Source organism: Chionomys nivalis, chromosome 17 (assembly GCF_950005125.1).
Source record: "Chionomys nivalis chromosome 17, mChiNiv1.1, whole genome shotgun sequence".
NCBI lineage: Eukaryota > Metazoa > Chordata > Mammalia > Rodentia > Cricetidae > Chionomys > Chionomys nivalis.
The window spans coordinates 2,200,469-2,218,800 of NC_080102.1; positions in this window are offsets into that span (position 1 = coordinate 2,200,469).

The window sequence follows — 18,332 nt, forward strand, 5'->3', positions numbered from 1 at the left end:
TGTAACCTCTGGGAACCTCGTATTGAACAACTGGACTAACGACTCTGCCTGTTGTACTAAGGATTAGTACAAGGTAAGAAACGAGCGTGGCAATTGTAATTTAAAACACACAGACACGTGTGCTCATACACACATGATGACGGGCAAGAGCCCACCGGGAACAGACCTCCGGGAGAGCCTACCAGGAGCAGACCTGCGGGGGGGAAGTAGGGCTGCGGGAGAGCCCACGGGGAACAGACCTCCGGGAGAGCCTACCAGGAGCAGACCTGCGGGGGGGGGGGGGGGCGGGGGGGAAGTAGGGCTGCGGGAGAGCCCACCGGAGCGGACCTGGGACCTGGGGGAGAGTCCATGGGGCGGGCGTGGGGGGGGGCAGACCTGCGGGAAAGCACACTGGGAGCCAAGCTGCAGGAGAGCCCACCGGGAGCAGACCTGCGGGAGGGCAGGCCTGGGGCGGGGGAGTAGGGCTGAGAGAGGCGCCAGCACTGCCCATGTAGGCTGTGAGCCAGGCATGAGCTTGTTGGGACAGAGGACTAAGAGAGATGCCCGCTGCAGCTGGAGCAGTGTGAGCAATTGGATGCAATACGTGGTGACACCAGGAGATAGACGGAGGGACTGAGAGATGGCTCAGCAGTCGAGGACACTTGTTTGTAAAGAGGACCCAGGTTGATTCTTAGAACCTAGATGGATGCTCACAATCATCCATAACTCCAGTTTGGGGGTGACCAACACCCTCTTCAGATCTCCACAGGCATCAGACACACACATGGTGTCATACATACATGTGAGCAAATCATCACACACATACAATAAATGACCTAAAATGATTTTAAAAAGAAAACAGGCGAAAATCCAAGTACGACGGTCGTGGCAGGCTCACTATTCCAAAGGCCTGCTGAAATGCACACTGTCTCAGCTACAGCAAGCTTTAGTGAGTATTTAGGGCATTGCTCTCCTGCCTCTGAGTAACTAGCAGATACACACAGTCTGTTGTTTGTTGGGGAACTCACTATGGACCAGGCTGCCCTGGAACTCACACATCTTCCTGCTTCTTCCTCCTGAGTGCTGGATTAAAGGTGTGCACCACACCACTGGGCTCATTGTGATGTTTTCAAAAAGAACATCAATGTAGATCACATTCCAGGAGCGGGATTCACAGGCAGGCTTCTCATCTACAGTACACAGAATGTTTGTGTCCCTACCCCATTACTGTCTCGACATTCTTATCCCCAACGGGATGGTATTCATTAGTGGGGCCTTTAAGAGAAGGTTGGATCCTGAGAATAAGGCCTTCATGAATGTGGTTAGTTAGGTCCCTTTTGAAAGGGACCCTGTTGTGTGACAAAACTTCCTGGGAAGACACAATATACACGTCTGCTCTCCCCAGATAGACTACGACAGACCAAAGTACAGATATCACCAAAGTCCAACTTGGAGAGCCAATAAATTTTATTGGGGTTACTTCCAGGGGTTACCTCCAGGAGCAGAAATGACTCAGAGACAGCTGCATCACCAAGGCCCACACCTGTAGGCAAATCAGCAGTCAGAGAGAATCCTTTCCAGGTTCCTCAGGGGGTCTAAACCTCTATGAGACCTGTGTCTCTGCTTCTCCCAGGCAGCTGCTGGTCTTGTCTGCGTCTTCTCTGCAGCTCAGTCTCCTTCCAAATCTGAGAGACATTCTATTGCTTACTCTGGCAGGGAGGGACCTAGAGAATCTGGTCAGCTTCTGGGACTTCCTGAAGCTACAGGGAGTTGTTTATCTCTCCGTTTAAGACGCTACCTCAAGGATGAGAGGTTTTAATCCCAGAGACGGTTGCGCAACAAGCTGTAATGACTTCCTTTGCCTTTTCTGGTCACATCATGAAGTGGTTCCTTAACAGATACTGAATTTATTAATCTTTTAGTTTTGGACTTGAAGGCCTCTATAACTGTGAGAAGTAATTTTTTTGTGTTTGTGGGGTGGGTGGGTGGGTATGTGTTTCTGTTGGTGCTTGAGGAGGTTTCCACCTTGTGAGTTCTGAGGACCAAAATCAGAATGTCTGACTTGGCAGCAAGCATCTTTACCCTTCAAGTCATCGTGTTGACCTAAGAAAGCACTACTTTACTGTTTATATACCATCTGACTAGTCAGAAACCTTCCTACCCTGTTCTGGTAAATCTACGGAACCCTTGCCAAACACCAAGAATGGAGCCATGGCATCTTACCCTTGGGTCTGAGGACGCAGTGAGCATCTGCAGGGGTGTGCAGGTCTAAGGACTCAGTGAGCATCTGCAGGGGTGCAGGTCAGAGGACTCAGTGAGCATCTGCAGGGGTACAGAGAAAGATGGAATGCTCAATGCCTCTTCTGTACTTCTTCCTTCCTATGCAACCCTGTCCAGAGGAATCACCCATCGCTAATATTAAATTCTATTGTACTTTCTGTGGGCCAGGCTTATATGCATTCACTCATTTAATCTCCAAGAGGGAAGATAACAAGTTATCTTACTTAAGTGTGTACTAAATATACATATATATATATATATATATATATATATATATATATATCTCAGACCAATGATCCAATGATTGTCTGAGAAGACTACTGAATAGGACAGTACTTCATCAGCAATTTTCCCTGGGTCATGAAAATAACTATTGTGATGGTGTGGAAATTGCATGTATAATTGATGTAGCCATTTGGCACACTTGTGTAGCCAAGAGCTGCGTGTGTAAATCACCTTAAAAACTGTAAGACAGGATGGGGGGAATGGCTGGGTGTGTAAATTGCAGGGTGAAGACTGCAATTCAGTTCTCCAACACCTACATAAAAGCGGGACACAGCAGCATGTGTCTGCAACCACAGCACCTGGAGGCCAAGTTGGGGAGACCCTGGTAGCTCACTAGTCTAACCTGGAAGAGTCGGTCGGGTTCAGTGAGGGCGATAGTGGGGAGCCACTGAGGAAAGACACCCCTACATTTCCCTCTGACCTCCACACCTGCCTGCACTGGTGAGTGCCCTTCCATACACAAGCACACAGATGTATAACACATACACAAAATACATTTAAATAAATGAAAGAATAAACCTTACCTTACTTAAACACACACACAAGATAAATAGTAATGAAGTTGAAGCAGGGAGGTGAATGCATCTATGTTCTGCTTCCTTTGAATATGTTCAGAATTTTCCACGTACATAAAAGCTAGGGAAGTTTTTATTAAAAACAAAGGAAGGTAGCCTTGGAGAGAGTGAGGAGACGTGAGGTTTGAGGCCCACACAGAGGACGGCAGTGTGGGAACAGACTAGAATGCCTGAGGAAAGAGCCCCTTCTTTCCTGCACACTGCTTTCAAATATAATCCTATGTATAAAGTTTTACTTATTTTACTCCCCCCTCCTTTTCAACTGAATTTGAATTTTTCCCCACTGAATGTTCTAACTATAACAGCATAGATCATTATCTTAAAAGTTACCATTCCAAAGGAAGGAGACTTAGAGGTAAAAACTGTTTAAATGTGTCCCAGGCCAGCTCCACTCATACCCAGTAAGTGACTTCAGAGACAGACCCACAAACCCAAGCTAAAATTGTTTAAGAAATTTCCACATGAAGATTGTTGTGTTCCCAGAAATGGCTCTCATCAAACAAAAACTGGGGGGCTGGGGAGGTGACTTCGTGAATAGCCTTCATGTGTAGATGAATTTCTCCACCACGGTCTGGGGTTGTCAGGAAAAAAAAGTCTGCAAACTCATGGAAATTAGCAGTAATGAGACATAAACAGTCAAACCTCAAAATAACATCTCTGGCCTTTAGAATCAACACAGTTCTCCTGTCAGCCTGCACCTGGCCTGTCCGGCTGGATCTGGGAGCCAGTGGGGTTTTAGGCCCCTTTTAACAGCTGCCAAGAGCACATTACTCATGGCTGGGATGCTGGCCTTTTATGTTGCCACAAGTGGCCCAGCCGTTGTTTGGGACTGGTGGAGTTCATTGACGGCTTTTTCTGAGAGCTGAGACTTTGCTGTCTGAATTTTCCAGAAGCTCCAGTATATCCAACTGTTACCCATGGATGCTGAGCAATAGCTCCAGGCTCCTGTGCTGGCCCTCAGCCACACTCACTGCCTAGCCATGTACCCTGGTCCTTGGAGAAACATAGCCCGAGGCCAAAGTTAGACCCACAGAGGATTAGGCCTCAGCCTGGTAAATTGTGGTCTACCTTGTCAGTGCCTGGGTTCTCCGCACAGTAGAAGAGCTGGGAGGTACCAGTTGAAAATGAAAATCACCTAAAACCAGTCTCTGGAACTGCAAATAAGCCTAATTGCAACACCCACAGCGAGTCAGTTGGTTGAAACATATTAACAACTCAGTTTGTTGAAACAGGTTGAAACATATTAACAACTCAGTTGGTTGAAACATATTAACAAGTTGAGACCTAGTAGCAAGTCAGTTGGTTGAAACAAATTAACAAGTCAGTTGGTTGAAACATATTAGCAATCAGTTGGTTGAAACATATTAGCAACCAGTTGGTTGAAACATATCAACAAGTCAGTTGGTTGAAACATATTAGCAAGTCAGTTGCTTGGTTAGCTCAGTTACATGAATAAGGTATTTTTAAATCCCTATGTCCAGTTGCTAATATCCTCTACATTTCTAAACTGCAGGTTAGCCTGCTGTGACCGGATTTGGGGTTTGATGGGATTTGGGGTGGATCATTAAAATCAGATAATTATAGCAAGTCATCATATTTTATTACCATTGTTTTTATTGTCCTGTGTTTGCTTCCCTTTTGGATTTTCAGTGTCTTGGAAGCAGGGGCTATGTCTGCCTTATTAACTAGTATGCCTTCAGGGCATAGCCCAGAGAAAACTCTCAAGTAAATCTTCCCTGAATGAATGAATAAGTGACTCTCAAGTCATCGAGTTGCTACAGGCTGTGAGGCCCTACTGGAATTTCATACTGCATGGGTCTGTTAGCTGGGGTGTAGGTCATTTCCACCTGCTTTCGCCTTTCTTCTTCCTATGACAGAAGTTAGAACGCTGCCCTATAAGGACTTGGGATATAACCCAGGTAGAGCACCTGCCCAGCTTGCATGGAGGGACTCCGTTACAGACAGGTGTGGCCACGTGGTACCACTAGCATTATGGCGTAAGAGCAGACCGCTGAGACACATCTGGAAAAGATATCTTGTTTCCTGACTTCTAAAAAATATTTTTTTCAGATAAAACAATAGAATCTCTAGAGTTTCCTTTTCCCATTCTTCACTGCTGTGACTATAGACTCAAAGTCAGACATTATGACCCTCATCTTACAACCAAGAGTGGCAAGCAGGGGGAAGGAAATACAATGTTCAATGATTGAAGCATAAAAACATAAAAATAATCTGCCTCCTTGTGCCTCACTGAGTCACTGGAACCATCTCTGGAACTAATTACCTCCAGCCTTCTGCTTAAGTAAGATAATATAAATTATATCTCTGAGGTTTGTGTCACAGTCAGCTTCCCTTGATTTTCTGTCACTTGCCTTTAAATACCTCCTAACCAGTGTCTTTCCTAACTCCCACAGAGTTTGTTTTGTTTTGTTGTTTTTGTTTCGTTTTGTATTTTAAATGAGTTACTTCCAAGCACCTAGCTTAGAATGCGGTAACTACTGAACGCACAGACACATGGATCAAAGGTGACTAAAAGCATTGCTGCAGGTCGCTTTGTGAGCTGTTGTTTTGCACAAGTGTTGCTGGCTGCTGAGCATGGAATTTATTCAGTTGAATATTCTCGAACCATCATATTTATAAGATGTTGGTTTCAAGCAATTGTGACTCTTGGTTTTTGCTCTTTGATTTATATAAAGTATGGTTTATCAAAGTGTATGCTGTTTGCTTGTCTTCTCAATATACACAACACACACATATTTGTTCTGGAAGCTTGGCGAAGAGGAATTGTCCTTCTAAGTTTCTCTATTATGTTTATTAGCAGACCCTTTCTATGAAATATGGAAACTATTTCTCCTCTTTGAAATGAGCTGAAATTGGTTCTGCCGAGGATTGTCAAACTCTAGCTGTTTGCTGACATCACTTCGTTTAGAGGGCTAGGATATACCATCCATGGGGTTTCAAAATGTTTGATGTTTGGAACTTCTAAATTAAAAAAAAATGTGGAACCTTGATCAAATGGAAAGGCTTTAAATATATCTAATGCAAATTATAATGAAGCAAAATGTATACTAGCTCACAGTCAATGACCCGTGTTAAAAGAGGGTCTGAAATAACAAAGGGAACAGCAATGATGCAAATATTATGCTAATAAGCTTAGGGATTACATTTGTGGGAATTATAATAAGATTTCTCTTTTCCTTTCATGCTGTTCTTCATCAGAGCCCAAGTGAAATGAGAGCAATGCATTTTCCATCAACAGGTGGCCACCCTTGCCCTGCTGGCTTCTAACGGCAGGCCTTGATTGCAATAGAGAACCGATGCCCTGATAGTTGGCAAGATGAATGTGATATTTTTCAAAGCAAAGCAAAATGACATCCTCACATAAAAACCATGATGAAAAAAAATTCTCAAAACCAAACCAATCGATAAACCAAAAACCTAGTCATAGTCATAAAAAATAAATAAAGTAAATATAAATAAAAAGCCTGTGGAAGGCCCCACCATGTCCTTTAGGGGAAGATAGATGGGTTCTCCCTAAGATGGAAGATCCTACAGGCCCACATTGTGAACATAAATTATTATGTAGCCTTTGACCCATGAATAAGATGAACTATTCTCTATTCACTCAAAACAGTTGAATATAGGCAGGAAGCATATGCTGGAAAGTTCTAGGCCAGCCTGGCTACACAGCAAGACCCTGTTTCAAATAAATAAAAAAGCAAATAATTGGAGCCCGGGGAACCAGCCAAGTCAAGACAAAGCATCCTTGAATAAAGTCAATAAAACTTGAAAAATGTGTGTGTGCACGCATGTATGTGCATCCACATGTGTATACACACATGTGTGTGTGTTTGTGTTGACAGAGGTAGAGAGAATCTAGATGCATGTCACCTGTTTTATGCTAAGCCAGTCAGTTCTTTTCATTGTCGCCCCTGTGGAAGTTGTTTAAATTTATAAGAAAAAAGAAACATTCTCATGTTGGAGGAGTTGTCAGGCGTACCTAAGGTGTGGGTACTTGAAGAGGTTTGACATCTATTACTAGGAAGCCAAGGCTTGAGAGACAACTCAGTGAGCAAAATGCCTATTACACAAGGATAAAGCCTAAGTTTAGATCTTAGTACCCATGGAAATGCCAGGGATGGGAGAGAGTAACATGTGCCTATAACCCCAGCACTGGAGAGTCAGGTTGAGGGGTGGGAGGTAAAGCTGGGAGCCCACTGGCCAGCCTGTTGAGTTGAACCATCAAGTCCTCAATTCGGTGAGAGACTCTCTCCCAACAAAAATGGGGGGCGGGGCTCCATAAATAAAAACACTCATTTTTTAATGTTATCTGACCTCTGACCTTCACATGTGTACACATGGGTACATCACCCCCATACACATGAACACACACACACACAGAGCAGGGGTGGACACCTGAAGACAGGAATCCTGTTTTGTCTCTGCAGACTTTGTGGCCATTCTGCTTTCCTTGGTGGTCTCCCCATCTTGTTCTTCAGATCAAAGTTTAGGCAGCAGAAAGGACTTGTCTGTTTGTGAACAAAAAGACTGGCCGCTTCCCTTGTTAATAAACAAGCATTATCTGCTTCTGGTTCTCTGCTAAGCTGAGTTTCTTCTTCCCTAACTGCTCATATAAAGGCTGCATGTGCACAGGAAAAAGACGCAGCAATGCTGTGTTAGCAGGCAGCCCTGTGTGGAGCGTGGAGTCAGAAGAGTTTATTTCCGAGATCCTTTCTTCTTTTTTATGCATATTTCTCCCTCATTTAAAGGTCCAGATGGCTTGTGAAGCCGTTGCTTTCATCTTGCATCAACCTATTAAGGACTAATGGATCTATTTCTAGCAGTCTTTAAGTTTAAAAGAAAATGGAGTAAAACAACAATTTGAAAAAAATGAGAAAGATCATAGGCCAAGGAATGAGTCACTGTCGACTGAAGTTGGGACACGGAGGTAGGGTTTGACACTAAGCCACACCACACAGGCCAGGATCTTCATAAAAAGCCAGAACTAAGGAACAAAGAGTTAAATTTACTGGGCCAAGGTCAAAAAGCTGGAAAGTAGGAGGGTAAAGATTAGAAGGTGGGCCCACAGAAAGAGCGCTAGGAGGCTGTGAGTTCAAGGAATGTGCTCTTTCCGGTACTGTGGGGCAGCCTTCATAGAAAACATCCCAAGATGTAGTCAGTGTGTGACATAGCACAGCACCAATCAGAAGGAAGAGGACAAAATCTTCTGGTTTTTACTGTGATGAGGGACAAAGGAGAAGAGTGGGTGAGAAACTATTCACTATAGTTATTCAAACATGGTTTCACCTGGAAAGGGTTCTGCAAAGGGAATGTCATGCTGTGGTCCAGGCTTTCTCCGGGGAAGCCTTGAGGGGTTCTGATTGACTGGATTGAGTCAGTGTTCTGATACCCATCTGCTCAACAAAGTCCCCACCAGGCTGTATGGCCTTCCTTCTCTATGCAACAGCCTCATAAGACTCTCCTGACAACTCCTAAAGCAGCTTTTAAACCTTGCTTTGGTTCAGTAATCCTAATTTCTCTGCCAGTCTTATGACAATTTTGGTCTTGTTTTGTTTTTATTCTCAAACTGTACAGCTGAGAATGACCTCTATCCCTGAGTACTGGGATTGCAGGCATATACCACCACACCTACATCCTGGGAATTGAGCCAAGGTCTTCATACATACTAGGCAAGAATGGATCCACTGAGTTACATGCCCAACTTAAATGGAGATTTAGCTTCAGATTTAAAGTTATCCAGACTACCAGTGTCAGGAAAATATGGTTACCGGGATGTGAATGAGAATTTCTGTGGAGCTGAACATAGTGGCACACACCTGTGATCCTGGCACTCGATTCACTGAGGCAAAAGGAGTACAAATTTGAGGCCATCTTAACAAGATATTGAAACCCTATCTCAAAGCCGAAGCAAGATAAAATACGACTTAAGAACTGAGGAGGAAATGGTGTCTATGCTGAATACACTGCTGATTTAACCGATGGCTTAGGTTGTGAGGTAATACCGAGACAAACAATACTGCCGATGGTAGAGAAGGCAGCCCCTTCGCCTTCAGGGTCAAGAACACAAATTCAGGGCCAGTGAGACATTAAGTCAGTAAAGGTACTTGCCTCAGAAGCCTGGTGACCTGAGCACACATGTGTACACACACCACACACACACACACACACGAGAGAGAGAGAAAAAAGAGACAGAGAGACACACAAAGAGAGAAAGAACAATTATGTTTTTAAAAAAGAATACAATCTCATTCAAATGTGTTTAATTGTAGGATTTTTTTTCAGCCCTTCTTTCCAACTGAGGTTTGTATTGTTCTTGGCCCAAAGACGACTTCTCAAGTCCCCCTTCTGCCTGCTGACAGTGCAAGCTCCCTAAAGAACTCTGTTTAATCTTTGAATCAGCTCTGGAAGATGGAATTACCATCCCTGGAAAAGTGCAGTTGGGTTTCTGAGCACAGCTGCAACTCTAGGATGGAAATGCGACTGGCTTGGAGGTAGGGAGGGATTAAGAGAGCCTTGCTTACCCGAGTGAGTAGCCTGATTTCATAAATCACAGGGGCTAACCTTTGCTCTGCCTGAATTAAAACATACACCGTCATAGCCTCCCCTAATCAAGACTTGTCATCTTCAACATTAGGATGGAAGACCCAGATGCCAAAGAGGGACCAGAGGGAAAACAAAGAAGAAGGAAGTGAATAATCTTGGTGATAGTGGCCGCTATTTTGATAGGAACCAGAGTGCCTGCATGATTTTAAGAATCACGCAGAAATGTGCGCCCTGTTGGAAAGGAGCCTTCCAGCTTCACTGCGTGTCTGGCGGTAGAACACTGATAAGCTCCGGGGAGAGAGCGAGCAGCTGGAACTCTGCAGGCAGCTTGTGTTGCCTTCCTGGGTATTTATTCCGAGATCACATTTACAGCTGCTTTTATCTGCTCTTTAGAAGTTCTTGTATTTGGGAAATCGTTTATGGTAAAATAAAAACCCACTTGCTGACAGTGAAATGTAATTTATTAGCCAGCTAGAAAACCAGTTATCTCTTAATGCATATATATAGAATCTGGAACTTTCTGCTCCGTTCAAGATGCCATTTAGAGAGACTCAAATTTATCATCCTCTATGTTGCTCTGGGCTGACACTGAAACCAGCGCTCACTTCAAGAGAAAGTAAACGTAGCTTTCCCCATAAGGTGCATGAAAGCATTGCCAGCAGAGACCAAGACACACGCAGCGGGGTGAACAAGACTGTAGGGAAATAAAATACCACCTGGTCCTATTTAAAGGGCCAGCAGACGTTCATCCCTCCCTCAAAGGAAGACAACATTGTGAGGAAAATGAACCCAGGACAGCTAAGGTCCTATGCCTTTGGACACAGTAAGCTTGGGTGTAGGTTGCCATCAACTGCTCCTAACCAGGAGGCAAGGCAAGGCCCTGGAAGGTTCCTGGTCTCAGAGTGGAGGTAGAGTGGGAGGTGAGGCACCAGGTGTGTCAGTCAGAATCTTGGGAGTCATAGCACTAGAATCCAGACCAGGCTATGTAAGAGCCGCAGCCACACAACGTGAAGTCTGTGGTATCACAGGTATCTTCAGAGCTAGGAGTTGAAGGCTGATGTCTTGATGTTTTAGTTTGCTTTCTGTTTCTCTGATAAAACACTGACCAAAGACAACATGGGGAGAGAATTTATTTGGCTTACAAGTCAGCCAGGAAAGCCAAAGCAGGAACTCTCAGCAGTGATCTGGAGGCAAAAACTGAAGCAGAAACCATGGAGGAACACTTGTTTAACCTGCTTGTATTCCTTGGCTTCCAGAGATTTTACCATCCACAGTGGACTGTGCCCCCCACTCCCAGTCAATCAGCAATCGAGAAAACGCCTCTTGGACATTCCCATAGACCAGTGTAGTGGAGGTAATCATCTTCAGGTGAGAGTCCCTTCTCTAAACCCACTCCAGTTTGTGTCAAGCTGACAAAAAACTAATTGGCAAAGCAAGACACATAAGCAGATTTAGAAGAGGGACCAAGATGCATAAGACAGACCAACCCGAAAGCATCAGGACGAGGGTGATGCTGCCACTTTAAGGCCTGTATGAAGAAACATCTTTTAATCTCTGGCAGGACAAATCAGACCAAAGAAATTATTTCATTCAAGTTCAGCTTGGTGATGCAGCGTACTAGGCTTACTTCTAGATGCATGGGTGAGGGGTTCCTTACAGGATCCTGGGCACCTTGGTTTGCTCTCCATGGCTGTGGTAAATCCGATGATCAAAGCACCCTGGGGATTTATCCGGCTTACACATCCCAGTCACATGTCACGGAGAGAAGCCAAGGCAGGAACTGAAGCAGAGACCTTGGAAGGATACTGCTTGCTGCTTTCATCCTTCATGGTTTGCTCAGCCTGGTGGTTTTATACAACTCAGGGCCACCTGCCCAAGGGTGGCACTGCCCACAGTGAGCTGAGTCCTACCACATCAACACTGACCAAGAAAATGCCACCCAGACTTGCGTACAGGCCAATTCATTGGAGGCTTTTTCTCAACTTGCGTCAAGCAGAGAAATCCAATCAGCATGATGGGTGACTCAGAAGCTCCTGCGTCATCACGAAGTCCCAGCCAGCATGAGTTACTGCTCACGAAGCTATGTCGCTAGTAACCAGGTTAAGTCAACCCTCAGTATCCTGTATTTAAAAATCCTATATACTTTAATCCCAGCACTCGGGAGGCAGAGTCAGGCGGATCTCTGTGAGTTCGAGGCCAGCCTGGTCTACAAGAGCTAGTTCCAGGACAGGAACCAAAAAAGCTACGGAGAAACCCTGTCTCGAAAAATCCAAAAAAATAAAAAATAAAATAAAAATAAAAATCCTATATAATCCTAAGGCCATGCAAAGCAGGAGCTGGGTTATGTGGGGGACTAGGAGTAGCGGTGGCGGAAGGTCTGAGGACTGCACCAGACTCTGCCAGGGACGGTCTTCTGCTGGTAGAGGCACACCTGTTCTGATCTTATGCCATTCAGAAGGACTTGACGCCACAGATTACATTTGGCCCAAGGCTCAAACTTTAAATGTGACAAAAATGCTGACAGTTTCATCCCAGGTCATACAGAGGCCAGGGCTAAGGCCCATCTGTTTCTGTCACCCTCACAAGTTAACCAGATGTTGCCCTATAGTGGACATAATGTCTAATCTGTGTTATCAATTGGCTTGATCTGGCATCACTAAGATGCAAGCCACTGAGATCTCTGTAAGGGAATTTTCTGGTCAGATTATTGGAATTGGGAAGACACCTAAATTCAGGTGGCACTTTCTGGTGGTACCCCAGATAAAAAAGGCACCTAAGAAGAAAACATTGCTTTTTACCTGCTTACCTTTGCTCCTCTGGCAAGCCAGCAAGCAGCATTTTCCCACAGTTTCAGATTCAGTTCCTGCCTCAGGCTCCTGTCTGAAGTCCGCGTCTAACTTCCCTCCACGATAGACTGTGACCTGGAAGTAGAAGACATGAACCCTTTCCTCTTCACGTTGGTTTGGGTCATGCTGCTTTACTACAGTAAGAGAAGAGTGAGCTGGAACCGTGGGTGTGGGCATTTTGTTTTCCCAGCACTCCTTCCTTTGAGAGCAATGCGTCTGTTGCCCAGGTGATTTGGGTCTTGCCCTCCTCATGCCCAGGACCGAGAATGGGACTCAGGTTTAGCCAGGTAGGCACACTCCACCCTACGCCAACACTAGGATGTATTATTTACAGATAACCTTTCTAAATGCTTAAAATGTATTCTTTCAACTAATGCCCATGTAATTGGATATGGCAACCCTATACTGGAATACACATTCGGTGATTTGTCTGAGGTTATATGACTAGATGGCCGAGGAAGGGTGCAGAAGCAGTCAGCCTTGTCCCACAGTTTGTTCTACTCATCTGCAAGGAAAGACAGGCGCCCACCCTGAGATTATGAGAATAACCTAAACTGGAAACATGAAAGGCCATTGTCCAGGCCACCGGGTGAGCGGAACCGAGACCAATAGGCAACAAAGAAAGGAAAGAGAATTCAAAATATCATTTGAGTTGCTGCATGTAGGTGTGTCTAAACCCATTCAGTCATGGACATAGACCAGTCAACTCTCTTTAACACATAACACATAAGAAATCATGGCTAACAAAACTTGTCTAAGGGTGTGTGGGGGGCAATCAGGGGAAAGGAGAGCAAAGAGGTGAATCAGAATGTGGTTTAAGACCAAGTTAACATTTTTTAAAAATTATTTTTATCTCTTATTCTGGGGAGGTGTGCATATAGATGTGTTGTATGTTGAGGGGGACATCTGTGTGCCATAGAATGTGTGAGATAAAAGGACAACGTGTAGGAGTTTTCGCTATCTTGGGGGTTCTGGGGGTCCAGCTCAAGTAGTCAAGCTTGATGCAAAGCCTCTGCCTGCTGAGCCATCTTGTCGGCCTCAGGTTAGCATCTTGTGGATATTACTGTGGCTTCCGAGTAGCCTTTAATGACCGCAGCTTGTATCAGCGACCACCTGAAAATGGACTGACTGACTGTCCACAGACACAATCCTCTGGCCCCTGGGAAGAACTGAGTGTCCACAGACACAATCCTCTGGCCCCTGGAAAGAAGCCTGAAGATGGAGGCAACAAGGTTATTGCCTTAGCAGGAGAAAATGTTTGATGTGCCTTATAAATACCTGGGATTTATAGCACTCTGCAAACAATTCATAGGATGTAGGTTAAACACGAAACAGACACACTTTTGGAACTGTGATAAACAAGATTATCATAGTGGTGCGTTTTGTAACACATCTACATACCTCCTCTAAGGAGGAATAGCCACGGCTCACCCACTGTTGGCCAGTGTAGACTGTTCTTTTTAGGTTCCTGAGCTGTGGAGCAAGGGACTCAGAGTTAACATAAGGCAGGCTCCTGAAATGGTATCTGGTCCACGCAAACACCACCCCAATAGTTTCTTCGTCCCCCCCCACATACATACACAACTTCTGAAATGCTCTCATTACTTTTCTAATTTTTAAAAAAGTTATAATGAATTGCTAACTCTCCTGAGAGGAAGCCCAACTCTACCTGAAATTACTTCCCCCAAAACCAACTTTGTGGCCCACAAGGCATTTCCTAAACTTACTGATAGATTCTGTGGAGAGAGCATGGAAGGGTTAACCTGCTGGTTCTGTGGGAGATGGCTCTCTAGTCAGTAGGCCCACACTAGGATGGGTAGTGGGAGTCCGAGGAAATTAACTCAAAAGAGAGAACTGTGGTGGTTCACGTCTACAATGCCAGCAACTACTACAAAGGCCGAGGCAGAAGGTGCTCTTGCATCCAGGAAGTCAAGATCTTAGAGTGAAAAAAAGAGGTCAAAACTTAAGAAATTAAGACAAATGACCAAGAGCCAACAGCTAGTAAAACAATAACATTATAAATAAAGTACGGGTATTAAAGTTTGCCGTTTTTTTTTTTTTTTTTTGTCAGCACTAACGGGATAAATAACCCATACTTTTTGAGTGTATTTTAACTTTGTTTCAAAAATTTGAGGGACTGAAAAGATGGCTCAGTTCCCAAAGTGTCTTGCAAACATGAGGACCTGAGTTCAAATCCCCAGAATCTATGTAAAAAGCCAGGTTTAGGCCTGTAACCACTGGAAGGAGGGGCCAGAGACAGCAGGGTCCCTGGAGCTCACTGACCAGCCAGCCTGCCTAAGGGTAGGTGCAGCGGGGTGCGAGAGACATCCCTCATGACGTCAGCACGTACACGCACAACTCCGTGGACAAGTACATAAACCACACACGCAGCATACCGAGAAAACAAAATGGAACAAAAAAATTGAATTAGTTGTCACAGTTTTTTTTCCCTCACAAAATGAACTAGTTGGAAAAGCTGAAAGTGCTTGGTTAGCAAGACCGGGACTGCTACAAATCAAGGCTGAAGCTGGGGAAGACTACAGCAAGCAGGTGGTTCCTGGGGAGGTCTCCGTCTCGGATAAGCTGGCATGCACTTTGCTTCTCCGATGCAGGGTCAAGTGCATGGCCTTTCTCAAAGTTCTTTCACAAAGGAACAACCCCACCACCAGCACTGCGGAGAAATTATTAAAATTTTGATGTGTCCTGAACACTATGTAGGAAGTTGTCTTAGATCCCGGGGGTCCCCGCCAGGACTCACATTCTGCTCTGTAAATCCTCACTCTGCTCCTGCTAGCTGAGGCCTAGCACCTGGGGTCCTGCTGGGACCTCCGGGCTCCTGTTCTCTCCCATGCCTCCGCCTGTGTGGGAGAAGCCAGAAAGTACAGCTGCTGCCTCAGGCCCACCAGCTCCACTCCGGGCTCTGTAGCTTTGAATTTTTCCCTGCATGTAATTATAAAGTATGCATCCAGTTATTTACTTTCCCTGTTCCAATGCAGAGCGTGTTACTGAATAATCACAGCTCGCAAGTGAACCCAGCTTTTCTGCTGCAAGGTCTGAATTAAGAAGATTACAGCCCTCCTATCATTCCACTTTAAACAGAAACCACTACTTGTTCAACTTTAAAAAGAGAGCGCGAAAGGAAACAATGGGTCTCTGTGCTCTCAGAAATGCAAGCACACTGTAGAATTAAGATGTTTACATGTGTTTTGTTGTTTCTGACAGCCCTAAATTGCTTCATTTAGAAAGGTAGAAAATAAAATGCCTGTATTCCTTGCATTTCCAGGAACCCCGAGTCTGGCAGCCGATTCCCTGCTGTCCTAACATTTGAAGGAGGAAAAATTACGGTCAAAGTGGTATCAATTTGCTCTATTTATCTAGGGAATTAACTTTAAAGCTTAATTGTCACAGACAGTGACCTCTATCCTCATGAAAATCCTCAGAGAATTAGACAGACAGGCTACTGGGGGGGGGGGCGGCAGAGGGATTCAGGGTTGAACCCACCCTCATGGAGCCTAAAGGAAAACTCTTAACCCAAGAAGGCAAGATAACCCTGCACGTTCCATTGCTCAACACCCAGATACAGCTCCTAACCCATTGCTTCTGTCTGACTCATGTTCCTGCCGTTGAACTTGTCCAAGAATTGCCTAGGGGATGTCCCTTGACAGCGGGAAATGAGGTATCCTCAAAAGAAGCTGAGACAGGTCTAACTCTTGACCCAGCTCAGCTCTCGGAAGACTTTCTGTGGATGAACAAGTAGCTAGGGGATGAATTGAGGAGGCTCTGATTGTTTAGGAAGGCCTCTGGGCAGGATTTCGCCTGGAAATTTCTCTTAATCTGGCAGAATTTAGAACAAAAGCTTGGCTGGAAGTATATACTATCAAATTAATAGAACAATTGTAGGATAGAAAACAATAAGTCAGAAAACAAAAATGCAGGCCTACAGCTCATAAAGTTTGCTTTATGCAGGCGGCACCATGCTGGACAAGCAGACATTGTACTCAGAGGAACGACACCCCCACCCTCACCCCTATCCTGCCTACCCCAACCCCATCATTCTGCATATGCTTTAAAGCAAAGAAGAGGGAAGAAGATTATTTGAGGTAATGATGTCCAGGCCTCTGCTGTAGTCAGTGGTAAAGCCAGGTACTCAAGAGGGACACCACCGCCTGAATGAGGTAACTGACATTACAGAACAGCCTGTGAGAACATAGGTATTAAAGCTCAGCTGACCGGCCCTGCCTTGTGGAAGAGCCCTAAGGAGCAGAAGAAACCAGACTGAACTAGGCTTCCCCCTGAATGCACGGCCATCTCATTTCCTGGATCTGTTAGGTCAAGTTCAAAATCTGCAAGGGACAACATGTGCTTTCTTTTTTTCCTAAAGCAGGCAGCTCATTTGTTGCTTTGACTTTGACGGCTGAGTAGTCCCTCTCTCTAGGAATGTTGTTCCCTTTGACCAAGGACAGTTCCAAGAAATCCTTTAATGGAATGATGAGTAGGTGGAGACTTGCAGTTAGCAAAATCAGATCAGTGAGGGACCGCATGTCAGATAATAACCAAAGCCAAGTAATCCCAGGGTGGGATTCTCCAATTGACTGAAGAGGCTTCCGGGGCACTTCCGTCCTGCCAGGAACAGCAATTAACCCTGGGGAATAGGAGAGCTAATTTGAGAATCACGCAGAGTTTATCTCCTCAAATACAAGCAATGAAAGCCAACGAAAAGGGGACAAGAGAAAACAGGTTTGTGGTTTGGGATCTGAGGAAAAAGGAAGGCCATGGGGAACAAGACCTTCTGTTTTCAAATAGTTACTTCTCCTTATCTATTCCTAAGCAGTGTTTTGGATCAATGGTTCTCTAACACCCAGCTACCCGGAGGGGACTTTAAATGACAGGAATCCCAACTCCAGCTCTTGAGAAACCAGTATATGAACAGGGCAATACTACTCCTCAGTTTAACAAATTGATTGAGATCAAAATTTTGAAACATTTGGATAGAAACAGATAAGCGATAGGAACTCATTATAGGTTCTTAATTTTTGAAAGGCAAATGTTTTAGAAGCTCCTTGAGGAAACACCTGTCAGTAGACAATGGCTCTTACCAAATTCCCAAATCCAATCTATAGGCAAATCCCCTAGGGATTTACCTTTTTAAAAGGGAGTATTCCCTGTTAGCAGGATCAGTGACAGTTCTACCCAGCCCTTCCTAAGTTAGCCCTTCTCTCCAAGCTACACAAAAGACAGCCAAGGGAGTTCTTGGGAGCGGACAAGATTTGGCGGATCAAGTCAGCATCTCTCCTGGAGCCAAATGTCAGTTTCACTGTGGTTGTGAAGCCATAGCAAAGAGGGCCCTCATCTCAAAGGTTAAGTCCCAATCAGGTCCAGCGTGAGGAAACTCATCCCACCTACCCTCAACCCCTTGCTGCCTCTGCAGCCAAATGTGTAAGAGGAGAGGACTCTATGATACTGTCACCAAGATAATTTCTCATTCCGTGGTCCAAAATTCTTAAAGCCCAACATGTAAAAGAGGACCAAACCAACTTAGGTGGGCTTTTCTACTTTTGCAAGCTATTGGAAAGTGTGTGTTTTGGATACTTGTATATGTTTGCTATAAAACATACATGTCCTTCCTACACATCAACTGTATACATTACTATTTAGACATGTAATTACACCCTGAAAGGGGGAAATGAGTTTGTATGTTAAGGGATTGATAAAAAGAAAATGTGATTGTACACAGACTGAACATTATACTTTTATTTTTAAAATATCGTACGGTTGGTATAAACAAGTCATAGCTTACAGATGT